Genomic DNA, 8,524 nt, shown 5'->3' on the forward strand with positions numbered 1-8,524 from the left:
GTACAATTTAAATTTTTATTTGTTAATGAAAAAAAAAATCCACCGAGAAGTGAGAGGAGGTACGAAAGAGTGAAGTTCTATTACTTATCACTTGATCTGCCCACATGTTTATAAAGTTATAGATTAATTTTAATTACTTTTATGTACTTGGAAAATACTTCCAAGCTTAAAATGCTACGGTTCTTGGTAAACAGCTTGCCAAGCCTTATCAAGTTATGATAACATCATCAAATGCTCTACTTTCTTAGTGTTTTAATTATAGTTTAAATGCACAAGCTTGTGATTACAGTTACGTTCAAAATACCATTTCTCTTACTGCGCAAAAAAGAGCAAGATTTAAACTTTGATTTCATCTTTGACAAGGACCAAGTGATCATGTAATATTCAAAAATACTTCTTTTTAGAATATATTTTAGAATATATTTTAGAATATCTACCAGACAAACGCATATGGATATAATGAATAATCAATGTAGAATGCTTTACTTATCTGGAAGGCAACTATCAGGCTAATAGCTTATTTATGCAAAAGTCAATACAAAATGTCTACTCTGGTAACAAGTAAGAACTTGCTTGCAAACAATCCAATCACCAAAACCACTGACAAAAACCTCATCTTCCTGTGAGCTTCTCCTATGTCTCCTCACCACATACATACTACTTATAAACATTTAATTAATTTGGTAATTCAGCCATATTACTATTTGTATTCTTTACAGTTCAGTTTAGTAAACTTCTCTGGACTCGATTCTTGTCTTATTGTACACTATGAATATGTACCGTATTACATAGCCAGGTGCTGTGCATATTTCATCTATTCCATGGGTATACTTCAGCCTGATTTTGAGAAGTTCTGTTGGCTCTGAAATTGAGGCTACAATAAGCGCAAGAATGGTGTGCACTTTATTTTTTAGTAAAGAATGATACTGTTTCCACCCAAATCACCTGAAATCTGTACTAGACAGATTATATCATCATCTTGCCTATATAGCCCATATCAAAATGTTATCAGTATTTCCTCTTACAGCTTCGTAACATACTGGAGAAAGGAGGGGAGGCGGAAGAGATGGAAGACACATCAGAAAAAACACCAGAATTTAAAAAATAACCTAAAAGAGGTTTGAGATAATGTAGGTCTCTCCTTTTTTTTGGTTCTGAATAGCTATGATTGCACAATAGCTTAGCATACTTTGAAAGAAATTTGAGAGCAGGATGGTATAAAGACCTGACCACAGGTTTTTCTTCTCTCTCTTTCTCTTCCTTCATTGCTCTTTCCCTTTTATGAACAACGTATACATAAAACGGATTCAAAAGTGCCAGAAAAAAAAGGAGTGCTTAGAAAGTGAAACTGCTTACAGTTCAATAGGCTGCAAGAGCTTCCTATTCAAAGTCAGTATTAAAAATGTTATGTTTAAACAGTTCCTGCAGTTGAGGAATAGGGCTGCCAATAAGCAACACTGAGCATGAAAGGGTTACAAAACCCTTAAGTACATCATACTACCACACCCGCTCACTTACTCTGAAAAAATTGTGCGAAACATGGAAGGAAGAATAGGAAATACATTCTGCTCCATTTAAGTCCAGCTTTTAAAATATATTGCCTATTAATTAAACTGATTAAAAAAGATGAAAAGAGAGAACTTCAGGGAAACTAGTAGGAAGCAGATAGAGCAGAAATAGTTTAAAAATAGAAATATTTCACTGAACTGAAAAGTTACAACTGTAAAGTTGAACTATTCTTTATGTGTTGTGTTTAGCTTTTCAAAAGATTGGGGTTTTTTTATTTTTCTTTTCTTTTTTGGTAATTGCTATTAATATGGCATTTCAGAAGAAAGTTGTACCTCAGATACTAGTTAGTAAAGAAAGTGTTTCCTGCAGAGCCTATCTGCTTACAGGTTTAAGTTCTAATCAGAACTGAGATTGGAGGGGAGGGATTTCTTTTTAACCAAACACAGAATACTATAATCACAAAACAAAAGAGTCATGAAAAATAATCACGGTTCTGGCCTCATAATACCCAGCGTTTCAAAAAATGAATTAATTTTTCATTTAACGTTGTCCTTTCCAATGCTACTGGTGTAATGCTTTGCCAAGGTGAGAATTGCTTTATTGTTGGAGACAGAAAGCCTATCTAGCTGAACAAAAAGTCTTCAATTGCAACCCACGGGAAATAATTAAGGAAAGACTATCAGAAACAGGTCTGAAAACATGAAGTTGTCCACAGCACTCTTGTTAGTTACTTAGGCTTTCATTCTTTTTAGGTAAGACTCATTCTGCTCCTCCTCTCCCCCATATAAAATCCAGTCAGTGTAGGCATGAGAAACACCTTACATTTTCAAGATGTTTTTCAAAGGCTTAAAAGGTTGTGATTATGCAAAACACTTGGGCAAGCTGTGGCTTTTTGAAACTGTAAGGGGTGACACTTCTCAAAATTGAAAAGGTATTTATCCCTTAAGTAGGAAAGCACTTATATTTTATATCTAAGAAGATATCTAGAACAATTGATACACTTTTTCAAGAACCGCCCCCACCACTGAATGTGTAATACAGGGCCATAGGAGTTTTCACAAAATAAAAGTAGAATGTTGATTTAAGTGGCAATTTCCTGAGTTGGAAAGCATTGCAAATTTTAAGCAAGTTGTTTAAATTCTTATTAAGTTTTAAATTAAGTTCTTTTCAATAGAGTCAATACAATGCATATTGACTATTTTGACAAAGGTATCAGCTAAGGCAGTGGGACAGGTCTATCCAGACACATCTTAGAAGAGATGAAGCCAGTGCTCTACCTTAAATTTCACTGTTCTACAAAAACCATCTTGTACAATTTTATGAACAGTTTTCCACTAATTCTGAAAATCTGATGGATGCCCTTGGAAGAATCCAAGTTACTAATCAAAAATCATTCTTCAAAGTATATCCTGTTGTTATGGAAGACATCAGGATTTTTAACATCAGTTGCACTTAGAATTGCCAGAAGAGGTAATTAATTGGCAAAGTATTCCTCTGAACAGATTGAAATCAATACCTCTCTCAACTTTACAGAAATTTGTCCACTGGAAAAATGCCAGCATAAGTCCGTAAGACATAATTATTAATCAGCAGCCCTACTTGATAATTAGTCATTCTACCTTACAGTAAGACGGGAATAAGGATTTCTCTCATAGTGGTCCACCTTTTCAGTTCCTCCTCTTTGGAGTATATTTTGGCATTTGTTTCAAATTCTTTTTAACTTCCACGACCACTAGAGAAAAAGGTGCAGGCCAAGTCTAAAAAGTCTGACAATCTGGAGGAGGTCAGCTATTTTGGTAAATGGAGCTACTACATTTTGAACTACTGCAAAATAATGAAAACAAAAAGTCTGTTCTCAAAGTAATTTCTGGGGAACCTTAGCAGTTCTAATAATTTTTAAAGCTCAGAAAAGTATTGATGTCATCTATGGTGAAGATACCAACAGGAATATAGACTGACCGGGGAGGGAAAGAAATTGAAAAAGGGAAAAAAAAGGAAAAGGGAAAAAAAGCCTGACTGGAGGTCAATCCTTTATGACCAGAAATTAAATAAAGCCTATTATTTCCCAGAAAGTATGGCAGTCGAGAAGGACTGGTTTCCCCAATTGCTTGATGCCATATATATGTGACTCGATAATAATTTTCTAATTATCATCCTGTTGGGTTAACAGGTTGTCTGGGAAAGGCTTCTAAACAGACAAGGGAGAGGATAAATAAAATGTGTCACTATCTTTGTAGACAGAGCTGAATCTCAAGGCACCTGAAGGAAGACCGACCGACACTTGATTGAGTTTCATTCTCATGTTCTTTATAACCCTATGCTTTTAATTTATTAGACCTGAGTAAAGACAGAGGAAGACATAAAGCTTAAGCAGGTGGCTCCCAACCTCCATCTGGGCACTACGTTTGCAGCATCAGGTACCAAAAGCATCATTCTGCTATGCAATAGTAAAATATTTGGCACTGATGAGAGCAATGCAGAGTGAGAAAGAGGTTCTTGTTTTGGTGTTATATAAGCCTGCATTGAAGGAAAACGCACAGTAAACTAATATAACAGCAAATACTCTCCAGTTGTTGGTACTGGTGATTACCATAGCTAGTGCCAGTGGTTTGACTGCCAATTACTTGCCAAAGTCTGTACCACTTTGGCAACCATAAACTTGGAACAAGCTCCTTAGGTGTCTTACAAGCATTTTCTTCTTTGGAACCAGAGAAATAGGAATACTAAAGTGCTATTTTGATATATGTTTCTAAGTATAAGAAGCTTATAAGAATGAAATTTATTTAGCCCAAATACTCACATACTAACCAAAAACATGTTAGCTTTTGGTGCACCAATGGGGAGGGAAGTGAATATTTTAATTATAAATTTCTTTCATATTTCATCTATACAAAAGAAAATAGGATATAGAAATTTCTCCCAACAGTTTAACAAGGAGCAATATAAAGAAATGAGAGGATGGCAATGGACTCAAACTCTAAACTTCCCAAACTCATGATTCTCAACTCATGAGTGTGGGCATTTTCTGTGGGTGGCCATCAAAGAAAAGCAAGACCTTGTAATAACTACACCCAGAATTCTCAAGTACTTTGTCATCACTCTTAATAAAAATTATGTCTCAAGAGTTGTATACTTCTAGGCTAGAACTGTCTCAGCAGAGAGCCACGAAGGACACTGCAGCTGGTGGTCAGCTATCACTCTGGGATAAATTTATTTGAAACAGATTTCCTGTTATTCTAGCATGTAGAACTGCAACATTCCTCTAGATTTCTTGCTCCTGGAAAGCTAGTCAAAGGTTACAGCCCCCCAAAATACAATTAATAATACTATACTATGCCAAAAAGTTTATCAAGAACCAGAGAGGTAGAAAAATACACAACAGAACAAATTAAAGCATCTACTGTTAAAAATGTTATGTATATGGTAAATTGCCAGTGATGTGACAGATGGTGACACGAATAGTGAGAAAGACCATCTCTATTCTGTATTTGTATCATGGCATGAATAAATTCTAGACAATAAAGGAGTATGTTTCTTTATCAACATTGCCAAAGCAGAGAGATCTCACAGTCAAGAAAGCAGATTTTTTTCATTTTAGTAAAACCTAGTATTCCTAAATTAATTGGAATGGTTATCTCATCCTCACGACTATTTTTTCAGCAGTATTTTACTTTACAGAGAGTTCAGATAAAGCTAGACTCTTGCATGTATTCAGGTTTTCAACATTCTTTTATCACTTTGCTTTGTGCAAATGTCAAAGCTATTCCCTTTGAAAATTACTTTAGCTTTGAACAGTCCTACTACTTTCCTGCTAAAAAAATGAAAGAAAGTGAAAGCCAGTCAGTATTATTGGAGTAATGAGATTTGACTGTGCAGTTGGTGGGCCTCTATTCATAAGCATTTCTCTAAAGCAGTATTTTCTCTTAGAGATTCAGTATCAACTTTTCCTGGTTTTCCTATAATGATTAGAAGATTCAAAGTTAGAGGTTTCTCATGTATTTTGAAAAGATTAAAATTGAACTTTATAGTAATACTGACAGTCTTCTATAAAGCATGCTTTGATAAAGAGCAGAACTGATGAAATCACATAAAAGTGTTCCAAACACTTGGATGCGAAGTCCACAAAGGCAAAATCAATTCCTGCTTGTGTATGCTCACTAGAAGGAAGCCCTCACAAGATGTATAACAGAAAAAAGATGGAATTCCAGGTGTAAGGAAGACCCAGTACCTTTGTGGGCTAAATTTATGTTCCTTGTAGCATAACTTACTGTTAGAACTGAGTAAATACAATAATTACCTGTAACACCAGAATGATCTCTATGTGTTCAAAGAATCATGTAGTTCCATTTGTCTTCCTCCTTCTAAAAATTTGAGGTAGCAGAAAAAAATCTAGAGGCAGAAAAGTAACAGTACAAACAAATAAGAACCATCCATTCAGGGGGGAAAAAAAAAAATCTTGAAAGCAGATTGCCTACTCTATTCAGACAGAACTTCCTTCCACTTGTCCTGTGATTCCTAAACTTTCTGAGAGGAAGGCAATAAAAGCGTGTCACTGCAGAATTGTCACCTTAGTTCCTTCCACAACTTCAGGTTACATACACATCAACAAAGACTCCAAAGAAAGAGGGGAAATTAATATGAAATTTGAAATCATAAACTCTCAAGAAACACCGGGTTACAAGACAGTATCTTTTTTTTTTTTTTTTTTTTTTTTTTTTTTTCATTTTCAGCCCTATCTTTGGCTAGCCATAATTCCATGAAGGGAAAAGCAATGAAGAATTGCTCTGCCACATGAAGCACTTAAACTGAACACTGTTGCCAAAGAGTAACATTGGCTGTATTGGTAAATAAAGCCAAGTACCACCACTAAACATGCTTCAATAAATGGAGCAGCTCTATAAAAATTCACACTTACTGTTACAGTGGTTCTCAACCCTTTCCTATTTACAGGCCACTAAAAATTTTCCAGCCGAAGTAAGACCTCTACTCAAAAAACCTAGCCTGCTGACACAGTATGTGTCTACTTTTGGCTTGGCACCAAGCAAATTGACTACATGCACTTTAAAGTGAAAGAAAATGTAGCTCCATAGGACACCTGCATGCATAGTGTGATACCTAATATTTGACCTCTCATGGTCTGATCTTTTTTACTAGCTGCAAGAACCTCCTAGCTGTCTGAACAGTAATAGCACCTCATTCTTGCCTCTGCAGCACGTAACCTCATCTCTCCTATATGATTGTTTTTTAAGGCCATACAGCCAATTAATACATTTATTTATGGTCAGCAGTTGCTCTGTTGGTAATTCTGAATGAAAGATTTTGTTCTTACGAAAAAAAGCCAACGGTGGATAGTTAGGTTTGTAATTAATGCGTTCTTCTACTTGGTAATATTGCTATAATAAAAGGCAATTTAATTGATAGGGGAGGAGGCAAACTTTCCCATTGTAAGAGTTTTGTAAGGGAAATGTAAAATCACATTTTAATTTCTCAGGAGCTGTAGAAAATTTCATTATTGGGTCATGTTATGTCTAATTAGGTAATCTTCTTTACCACATCATGAAACACTGAATTACATCAACAAACACACAAGACATCAACACAACCAAAGAACAATCTTTTTAAAAGCACTGTTGATACAAAAGTCCAGAGAGTTGGAACAAGTTCATCAATATGAATTGTCATTGTTAGCGACAGTTTGCAATTACTGTTTGACCATAATGGTCTAATGGAAGATTTTTTCATCTTCATGCAAATTCTTTTTTATTTTAAATTTGCAGTCATTGCATTTCTGCGAAACACAATGTTAAAATCTACTGCCATGGAGTAAACATGCTGGCTTTGGTAGCGGACGTGCCCATCCAGAGGATGTACTTGAGGGACGGTTCAGTGAAGCTGACGCATGGCAGAGGAAAACACTATCTGACTCAGATTAGGGCTGTTATTATTTTGGTTCTATCCTGCTTTATGCTCCTTAGCATTGTTCAGCAAGTGGAAAACAGGAAAAACATAAGATGGGAACACAATCTCCTCCATCAGGAATGCACCTACGAAGTTCAAGAGCAAGGCTTTTTTTTTTTTTTTTTTTTTAAGTATTCATCCACATATGCCTCCGGAAATTCTCATGCGAAAATACCTTCATGAGAAATGATCAGAGATCTTTTCTGGCAAAATTAATGAACTGCTCATGAAAACACATCTTGTGTGATCTGTTTTTGAAAAGGATCCATCCCCACAATACATAGAGTTTGTCTAGATACGCAAGCTACACTGACATAACCATGACTTCAAATTTTTATTCCTATTCATGCTAGTAAGAAGACTTGAGTGGTAATTTTTACTTGAAAATAAGACTGTATTCGGAGTTTAGCTTATATAATTTCATAATTAACTTCTAAGTAAAAGAAACCAACAAACCCAAGCGTCCCCTTTTTACTGTTCTGACATTACTGGCTAAAAACTGACACTACTGCTAGAACACCCTGATAATGAGCCATAGATGGCTTGATTTCAGCTGGACTGCTAAGCTACATCATCGTTTGCACAGCTAAACGAGCGCGAGTTCAAAGCCCAAAGCCACAAAAAGGCTTTAAGTAAAAACATGAAGCAACAACATATATAAACAGCAGTCGTTTGATGTTCAACTCTTATACTTCTTTTTTTCCCCGTGTAATAACATCACTCCCCATTTTGGTATTTGGCAGTCGCTGCTCTACTCTGTTCGATCAGCCTCAAAAAAAAAAAAAAATCAGTTTTTCACTACTTCATACTATGATCGTGAAGGTTACGAGACAAACAAATGGACAAATACCTGAAAGCCTAGTGTGTTAAGTGCACTTTTACCGGGTCTTCGCTCTGAACGCTTTGAACCGAGTCAGCCACGGGGGCTACCCTGCCCGGCGGGACACAGACCCCCGCGTCTCCACGCGCGTCGGCGTCCTGCCCTGGACAACAGCCCCCCCCGTCCTGCATCAGGCCGTCGCCTCCCCGCTCGAGTGCCAGCACTTTCCCCAAGCGA

At 36.2% G+C, this 8,524-nt stretch overlaps 1 protein-coding gene across 1 annotated transcript in view; it reads right to left on the minus strand.

The window, feature by feature from the left end:
* Positions 1-5,891, minus strand: part of KLHL5 (kelch like family member 5) — a 64,142-nt gene extending 58,251 nt beyond the window's left edge. The window contains exon 1 of the mRNA XM_009280150.1: positions 5,807-5,891. The gene's annotated coding sequence lies outside the window, so the exon portion shown is untranslated. The remainder of the gene's footprint in view (positions 1-5,806) is intronic.
* Between the last annotated feature and the right edge of the window lie 2,633 nt (positions 5,892-8,524).

This window comes from Aptenodytes forsteri, unplaced genomic scaffold (genome assembly GCF_000699145.1).
Source record: "Aptenodytes forsteri isolate BGI_AS27 unplaced genomic scaffold, ASM69914v1 Scaffold35, whole genome shotgun sequence".
Lineage (NCBI taxonomy): Eukaryota > Metazoa > Chordata > Aves > Sphenisciformes > Spheniscidae > Aptenodytes > Aptenodytes forsteri.